Source organism: Panthera leo, chromosome B1, assembly GCF_018350215.1.
Source record: "Panthera leo isolate Ple1 chromosome B1, P.leo_Ple1_pat1.1, whole genome shotgun sequence".
NCBI classification, from domain to species: domain Eukaryota; kingdom Metazoa; phylum Chordata; class Mammalia; order Carnivora; family Felidae; genus Panthera; species Panthera leo.
Window position 1 is genome coordinate 120,789,642 of NC_056682.1, and position 8,960 is coordinate 120,798,601.

Consider the following 8,960-nt stretch of genomic DNA (forward strand, 5'->3'; position numbering starts at 1 on the left):
CTGTGTTCTTCTATATCTACAAATGTAGATGGACTTCCTTTCTATGGTGGGCTTCTCTTCTATGGCTATGGCTCTTGCTGTAGAGGTCTGTCCTTTTGTTTTAGCCCCATAGCTCTAGAGGCGCTATGAGATTCCCACAACTGCAGTCACCACATCTTATTGGTTTTCTTGACCTTGTATACATCTTTGTGAATGTTCTCTTTATTAGACTCTCTAATGAAATTCTTTTAGCTCTGTAAACTTTTAGTTTTGTCTGCATTATATTGGGACCCCGACATATGTTCTTGGCAGTTTACCCAGGTAGATGTGCAGCCCACTAATACATAACACAGACACAGTCCAAGTGAAAAGAGCATTTATGTAGAAGGAAAAATAGCATTGGAAATTAGTTCCAGGATTCCTTCCCAGCCCTGCCAATAACCAGCAATGGTACCTTGGGAGTGTCATTTAATTTTTATGAGTCACTTTCTTTATTTGTAAAACAAGGGATTAGGCTAGTTTAATGTTCAGGTTTCAATAATCTAAATTTGTGTAGTGATGTTGCAAAACGAATCTTTCATCTAAAGCCATAGAAAGCAAGGATCATTGTGTTCTTTACAATATTTAGCTCAGAACCTTAAGTACATGCACACTAAGGCTTGATGAAAAATATTATTATTCTGAATATTCTGAGTATACTAAGTTACTTGGAAACAGTTTGATCCTTTCAAGTCTTTTTTTTTTTTTTTAAGCTTTTAAGCTATGCTATGCAAAGCTTTAAAGCAGGACTCTGAAGGATCAAACTGGCTAATATATTTGTAACTTGACTGTATCCCAGAACTCAAGGATATCTATGGCAACACAAATAAATCAGTGACCCAGAGAGGTAAAATTCACAATGTATTATATCTAATAAAAATGTTCCCTATATGCAAAGAGGAAGGAAAATACAAGCTATATGTGGAGAAAATAAGAACCAATAGTAACTGACCCAGAAATGACACAGATGATAGAATTAGCTGAAAAAATATGGGAAACCTGTTATTACAACTGTATCATATATGTTCAGGAAGCTAGGAGGAAGATTGAACATATTAAATAAAGAAATGGAAGATATAAAAATTCCCAAATCAAACTTTATAGAGTTGGAAACTTCAAATAGATGAAATTATGCCTAAGATGAACAATGCAGTTGATTTTTATTATTTTGGTAGTTAGGATCTATACAGTTGTTATAAACACTGAATTAGTAAATACTTAACAATTGCTCCTAGGGGAAGTATGGGATCAGGTTCCTATGAGACTCTGGTCATAAAATTTTCATCAACCAATCACATCAAATTCCAGGCCAACAGCACCATATGTCATGCCTGAATGAAGCTCATCTATCAGAGATTTTCTCTGCAAGGCACATCACAACCTTTTTGTGCTTGGGAACACAGGACAGCATTTCAGTACTATCCTTGGGGGCATTTTGAATGGTGGAATCACCAATAAAAAGTGCAAAAATGTAAGAAGTGTCACTTTAAATGAAATGGGAATAAAAACGTGTTTACAGTATGAGAGCTGAAACAGGAAGGCAGAGTTTTGCATCATTCCACCTCAGTCGTGAATGTGTGCATTGCGAAACTAATTTTTTTTTTTGCTGTTTGCTTATATCCAAAAATGACCATGAAAGTGCAATGAGGATTGTTTTTGAGGTTACAAATAAATTTTAGTGACTAATGAATTTGCAAATACAGAATCCATCGATAATGAGAATTGACTATAGTCAGTAAAGATTCAGCTTTACTGAGGAAAAGATTGGGAAACTTGAAGAAACAGAACTAGAAACCATCTAAAATAAAGCACTAAAAATAAGATGAACAACTTCAATATAGAGTGATATTCAATATTCAGTAGAGTAATATACATGTAATTGGAATTCTCAAAAGTAGGAAGCAGAAAAAGTACTTGAGAAAAAAATGGCTGGAAACTTACATATTTGATGAAAACTATAAGCCCACAGGTACATGAAGCTAAAAAAGAAAAAAAAAAGACAAAAACAAAAACAAATAAACAAACAAACAAATGAACAAAACCTGAAGAAAAAAAAAAAACACACGAAATCCCAAAACAAGAAATATGGATAAAAGTCACTAGGGCACATCATACTCAGATTGCTCAAAAGCAATGATAAAGATAAAATCTTAAATGCAACCAGAGGAGTGGGGGTGGTATTAAACTGTGTACAGAGGAAAAACCGAGCATGACAGTAGATTTCTCATCAGAAACAATTCAAACCAGACGACAGTGGGTCAACCTCTTTAAAGTAATGAAAGAAAAAAAACAGTAACCTGTTCAGTAACAGTAACCTGTTCAGTTCAGTAACAGTAACCTGTTCAGAATCCTATACCCAGAAACAACCTCTCTCAAAGATGAAGGTAAAACAAAGACATTTTAGACATACAAATGTTGAAAGAATTCACCACCAGCAGTCATGCATTAACATCAAAGTAGATTTCAGAGAAAATGACATGACCTGTGACAAAGAAGCCCATTTCAAGAAAAAAAAAGTCCATTTCATAACAATAAAGGAGCCAATTCATCAAGAAGACCTCACAATCTTAAGTGTATACATCTAATGAAAAGAATTTTAAAATCTATCAAGCAGTATCCGGGAGAATTGCAAATGGAAATAATAGACACGTTCACAATGATAATCAGAGATTTCTATATCCTTCTTTCAATAATTGATAGAATAAGTAGACATAAAATCAGTAAAGATATGGGAGATTTAAATAACACTGTCAATCTACTTGACCTAACTGATATTTATAGAACATTCCATTCAACAATGACAGAATATATATTCTTTTCAAGTGTACAGGGAATATTTACTAAGATAGGTCATATTTGGGTCATAAAAAAGTCTTAATAAATTTAAAAAGATTCAAGTCATACAAAGTATCTTGACTAAAATTAAGTCTCGTTCCAACTTCCAGCCGACTGGTAAATTCCTGAGACATGCCAAGTGTGACATTTTTCAGGGAACTCATGGCTGCCTTACCGTTGATATTTCATTAAAGACTAAAAGCGACCTTATCTTAATAGCTAGCCCTCCAAAGTCCTGGAGATGTTGTTTTTCACATGTACAAATTCCTTAGAGACTTACACTCACTATCCCTCACCCTCACTAACTAAAAGTATATACTAAGTCACATCACAATCCCAGTGTGGTTCTTTTTGCCCACAGGTCCTGTGCCTGTGCTAGAATAAAAGCACCTTTTTGTACAGAAAAAGAAAAAAATAAATCAGTAATATAAAGATATCCAACCCCCCCCCCCAAATATAAAGTGGAAATCAGAGCATTTTGAGTGAAATGAAATGAAAATTAAAACACAGGGTATCAATATATTGCAATGCTACATTACTCAGTAGGAAATTATAAAACAGAGTGCCTACAATTAAAAGAAAAAGTTCTCAAATAACCTTGTTTCAATCTTAAGAAAGTAGTAAGAAAAGAGCAAAGGAAACCCAAAGTAAGTGGAAGAAAGGAAATAATAAAAATCAGAGTAGAAACCAATGAAATAGAAAACAGAAAGACAACAGAGAAAATCAATGAAATGAAAATATGGCTCTTTGAGAAGATCCATAAAGTTGATAGACCTCTAGCCAAATTAATCAGGCCAAAGAAAAAGCAAAGAATATGACAGTAACCAATATCATGAATGAGAAAGGTGACATCATAAAGGTTTTACAGATATTTGGTAGATTATAGGGAATCAAATGCACAACTTTATGTCAATATAGTCTACAACTTATATAAAATGGATATATTCCTTGAACGATATGAACTACCAAGTCTTACTGAAAAATAAATATGTAATACAAATATCCCTGTGTCTAATAATTTTAAATTTAAGTTAAAAACTTTTACATATAGAAAATCCCAGACCAAGAGTCTTCGATGATGAACTCTACCAAACATTTAAGGGAGAAATAATGCTGATTATATACACCTTCTTTTAGAAATTAAAGAGGAAATAATTTTCTAACTCATTCTATGGAGCCTGAATTATGTTGATACTCAGGCCAAAAAAAAATGCCTTGCAAGAAGAGTAAAACACTATATTTCAAAAGATGCAAATATTCTTAACAAAAGTTTGGTGAATCAAATCCAATAGTATTGAAAAGTGGTGGATAATACATTATAATTAAGGGAAGTTTATCCCAGAAATGCAAGTTAGTTTAATATTTGAAAATCAATGCAACTCACCATACTAACATACACACACACACACACACACACACACACACACACACACACACACCCCAGGAACTCAATAGATGCAGGAAAAGCAGTTGCTAGAATTCAGAATCTCACCAAGTTAATAATAGAAGGGAAATTTCTCCATTTTATAAGAGATAGCTTAAGAAAAATCTATATCTAACATCCTACTTATGAGCAAAATGCTGAGTATTTCTTTTTAAGGATGTCTGCTCTCATTTATTTTACATAACATTGCACTGGAGGTTCAAGCCAATAAGGCAAGTAAAAGAAGTGAAAGACATTCATATTAGATATGAAGAAACAAAATTAGCTTTTGTCACAGACTTCATAATCCTCAATGTGGAAAATCCAATGGAATCTACAAAAAATCTACTAAAGCCAAAAAATAAATTTAGTAATTTTCCACGATTCAAAGTGAGTATACAAAAGTCAATTTTGTTTCCGTATACATTAGCCATAACCAATCAGAAATTAGAAGCTTAAAACACCTCATTTATAGTAGCATTAAAATATGAAGGGGTGTCTGGGTGGCTCAGTTGGTTCAGGGTATGACTTTGGCTCAGGTCATGATCTCATGGTTAGTGGGTTCAAGCCCCACGTCGGGCTCTGTGCTGACAGAGTCTGAAGGCAGCTTCAGATCCGGTGTCTCCCTCTCTCTCTGCCCCTACCTCACTTGTACTCCGTCTCTCAAAAATGAATAAACATTAAAACTTTTTTTTTAAATATGAAATACCTAGGCATGAATACAACAAAAGATGTGTAAGCTCTTTACACAAAAACTATAAAAAAAATTGAGAGAAATGAATGCAGTCTTAAATAAAAAGATGTCTTGTGTTCTTGGATCCCAAGACTCAATATTAAAATGTCAATCCCCCTCAAAGCAAACTATAGATTGATGCAATCACAATCAAAGTATCAGAACAATATTTGTATAATGCCCTTCTTTAAGCTGATTCTAAAATTCATACAGAAACGCAAAGAACTAGAATATCCGGACAAATTTTAAAAGAATAAAGTTGGAGGACTTACAATATTGGATTCCAAGACTTATTATAATGCTGCCATAATCAAGACAATGTGCCATTTTTGTGAAGACAGACAAATAGGTCATTGGAACAGAATGAAGAGTCCAGAAATAGACCCACACATATGCAGTCAGTTGATTTCAACAAGGTACAAAGATATTTCTATGGGGAAAGTTAGTCTTTTCAGCAAATGATTCTGGAAAAATTGGATATTCATATGCCAAACAAGAAACAAACCTTCAATTCATCCCTCACATAATATATAAAAACTAACTCAAAATGGATCGTAAATTTAAATGTAAATCTTAAAACTGAAAAAATAGTGGAAAACATAGGAGGAAAATCATTGTGACCGTGGTTTTGGCACAGCTTTCTTAGATACAATGCCCAAATCATAAGTCTTTAAAAAAAATACCAATAAATCAGACATCATCAAAACTAAGAACGGTTACTTTTGAAAAGACACTATTAAGTGGATGAAAAAAACTAAGTCACAGAATTCAAGAAAAGATTTGTATATCTCCTATGTGATAAAGGATTTGAACCAGAATATATTAAGAACACGTGATGCTCACAATAAGCAATCAAACAACCCAGGGGCACCTGGGTGGCTCAGTCAGATAAGTGTCTGACTTCGGCTCAGGGCATTATCTCACAGTTTGTGGGTTCAAGCCCCGCATCAGGCTCTATGCTGACAGCTCGGAACCTGGAACCTGCTTCAGATTGTGTGTCATCCTCTCTCTCTCTCTCTCTGCCCCTCCCGCACTCATGCTCTCTCCCTCTCTCTCTCTCAAAATAAATAAACACTGAAAAAAAAAGAAATTAAACAATAAAGAATTTATGGAAGATTTGAATAGACACCTCCCCCAAGAAGATATATTGATAGCTAATAAGTCTATAAAAATATCGTCAACATCAGTAATCAGTAGAGAAACACAAATTAAAGGGACAATGTCTAAAATTAAAAACCTAAAATGCCTAACACCTTAAAATCTGAACATGCCAAGTATTGTTGAGGAGGAGCTGGCACCCTGGAGGTCTCATGCATGGACGGAAAATGGCAGAGCCACTTTGAAACAGTGTGTAGTTTCTTAAAAAGATAAACATATACCCTACCATCTGACCCAGCCATTTCATGCATGTCCATTTTATTCTAAGCAACAGGAAAGCGTCCACACAAATACTTGAATAAATCTGTTCATAACGGCTTATTGTACTGGCCCCAATTTGGAAACAATCCAAACGAACACCAGGGGGTAAACAACGGTGCAGTGTAACCATCAGACTGAATGCCGCTCCGAATGAAAAGGCATGAAAAACAGTATGTGTGCAACGCAAAACAGCCAGTCTGAGTGAAATAAGCCAGACAAAATGGGTACATATTGTATATTCCACTTCCACAAAATGCTAAAAACACAAAATAATCTAGAGTGACAGAAAGCAAATCAGTGGTTGTCTGGTGATACCGAGGGGACAGGAAGGAGGTAGTTCCTATGGGCACCAGAAAGCTTTTGAAGGTGGTAGATACGCTCATTAATTTTACTGTAGTGATGGTTTTGTGAGCGTATACATACTTCAAAAGTATGTATGACTGCAAAAAGTCATCAGGGGCGCCTGGGTGGCTCAGTCGGTGAAGCATGCAACTTTGCCTCAGGTCACGATCTTGCCGTTTGTGAGTTCGAGCCCCACATCAGGTTCTGTGCCGACAACTCAGAGCCCGGAGCCTGCTTCGGATTCTGGGTCTCCCTCTCTCTCTGCCCCTCCCCAGCTTGTGCAGACGCGTGCTTGCACTCTCTCTCTCTCTCTCTCTCTCTCTCTCTCTCTCTGTCTCTTCCCAAAATAAACTTAAAAAAAAAAAGTCAGATTGTACACTTTATATATGTGCTGTGTATTCCATGTTGATTATATCTCAGAAAGGCTGTATGGGCACATAGATAGGTAGATGAGAAACAGAGATAAAGAGAGGGAGATAGAGATGCCTAGACACTGAATACATTCTTATTGAAGTAATTCATTTTCATTCCTGAAGTGCCCTTGGTTCCAAAAAAAAAAAAAAAAGACAAACCTTTCTGAGTCAATCTTTATTTTGATGGTGCTTTTAGTTTTGTAAATTCAGTGTGCAAAGGGCTTCAGAATGATTGATACATTATTTACGCCATTCTGTGTAATCCTGATAATAATTCTGTGATTTGGACATAATTATGCATATTTTACAGATTGGTTGTCTGAGGTATTGAACACAAAGGTCTAAGAGGATTGGAAACCAGCGCAGACCCATTTTATCACCCCAAGCCCACCTCAGGGATCAGGTGGTGTTTTCATGTTCACTTTCCCTCAATATCTCTTGCAATCCTGTGAAACTTCTGTTCTTCTGAAAAACCCATTTACTAAATATGAAGGAAAACTGCACTGCTAGGTTGCCATCGTTCCCCAATGAAAGTAGGCCCTCGCTTGTTTTTTCGTTTGTTTGTTTGTTTGTTTGCCAAGGGAACAGACTCCAGTCTCTGGCATTTCTGAAACCCGCAGAGTTTTCCTGTTGTGTGAGATAAGATTTCCATTCTGCCCACAAACAAAATGCAGCCACACTCCCAGACATTGACACCTGCTGGTCAAGAGCACAAATGTCCAAAAAGGAACTTGCAGCAGAGGCCTCTGGTGGGTAAGAGAATCAGAAGTCACTGCCAATCTTTTTGGATTTCAGACTTTTATCAGTAAATATTTTTAAGCTTTTACCTGGAATGTATGGATATTTATATGTTATATACAAGTACTCGTTATATGTTATGAAACACATCAAAATGGATTTCAAATATAAAAATGGAATAAACATTAAATTTTAAATAATATATTTTATTCATGGTGCCAAAAGCAGTATTTTGAAGGCAATGTGAATGAGTAGCTTTAACTATTAAAAATTGGTTTCATTCACTGTGATGTACAAAAGTGATTATTTGGTTTAGTTTATTTAAAATTTAAAGAATTAAGGCCACCTGGGTGGCTCAGTCGGTTTTGCGTCAGACTTCGACCAAGGTCATGACCTCACAGTTTGTGGGTTTGGGCCCCGCGTCGGGCTCTGTGCTGACAGCTCAGAGCCTGGAGCCTGCTTCCGATTCTGTGTCTCCCTCTCTCTCTGCCCTGACCCCACTCACACTCTCTTCCTCTCTCTCTCAAAAACAAACATTAAAAAAAAAATTAAACGAGGGGCGCCTTGGTGGCTCTGTCAGTTGAGCGTCCGACTTCAGCTCATGTCATGATCTCACGGTTCCTGAGTTCGAGCCCCACGTTGGGCTTTGTGCTGACAGCTCAGAGCCTGGAGCCTTCTTCGGATTCTGTGTGTGTGTGTGTCTCTCTCTGCTCCCTCATTCATGCTGTGTCTCTCTCTTTCTCAAAAATTTAAAAAATAAATAAATAAATAAATAAACACAAAAAGATTAAATGATTAAAATTATTCCATTGGCTTTCATAGCTAAAAATGGTAGTGCAGAAAAAACCATAAGCACAAATAGAATTGATGTACACAGGTTGTGTTTATTAAATCAATAGCTTCAACTCAAAATTTTCTTTTTCATTTTCTTTTGTTTTTGCGAAATTTTGTCATTTTAAAACACCTCTTGTAGTAAATTTCCATCTCCCAGATACAAATCAATTGTTCTTGCAAGTTAATTGGAAGAAATGTTGCATTT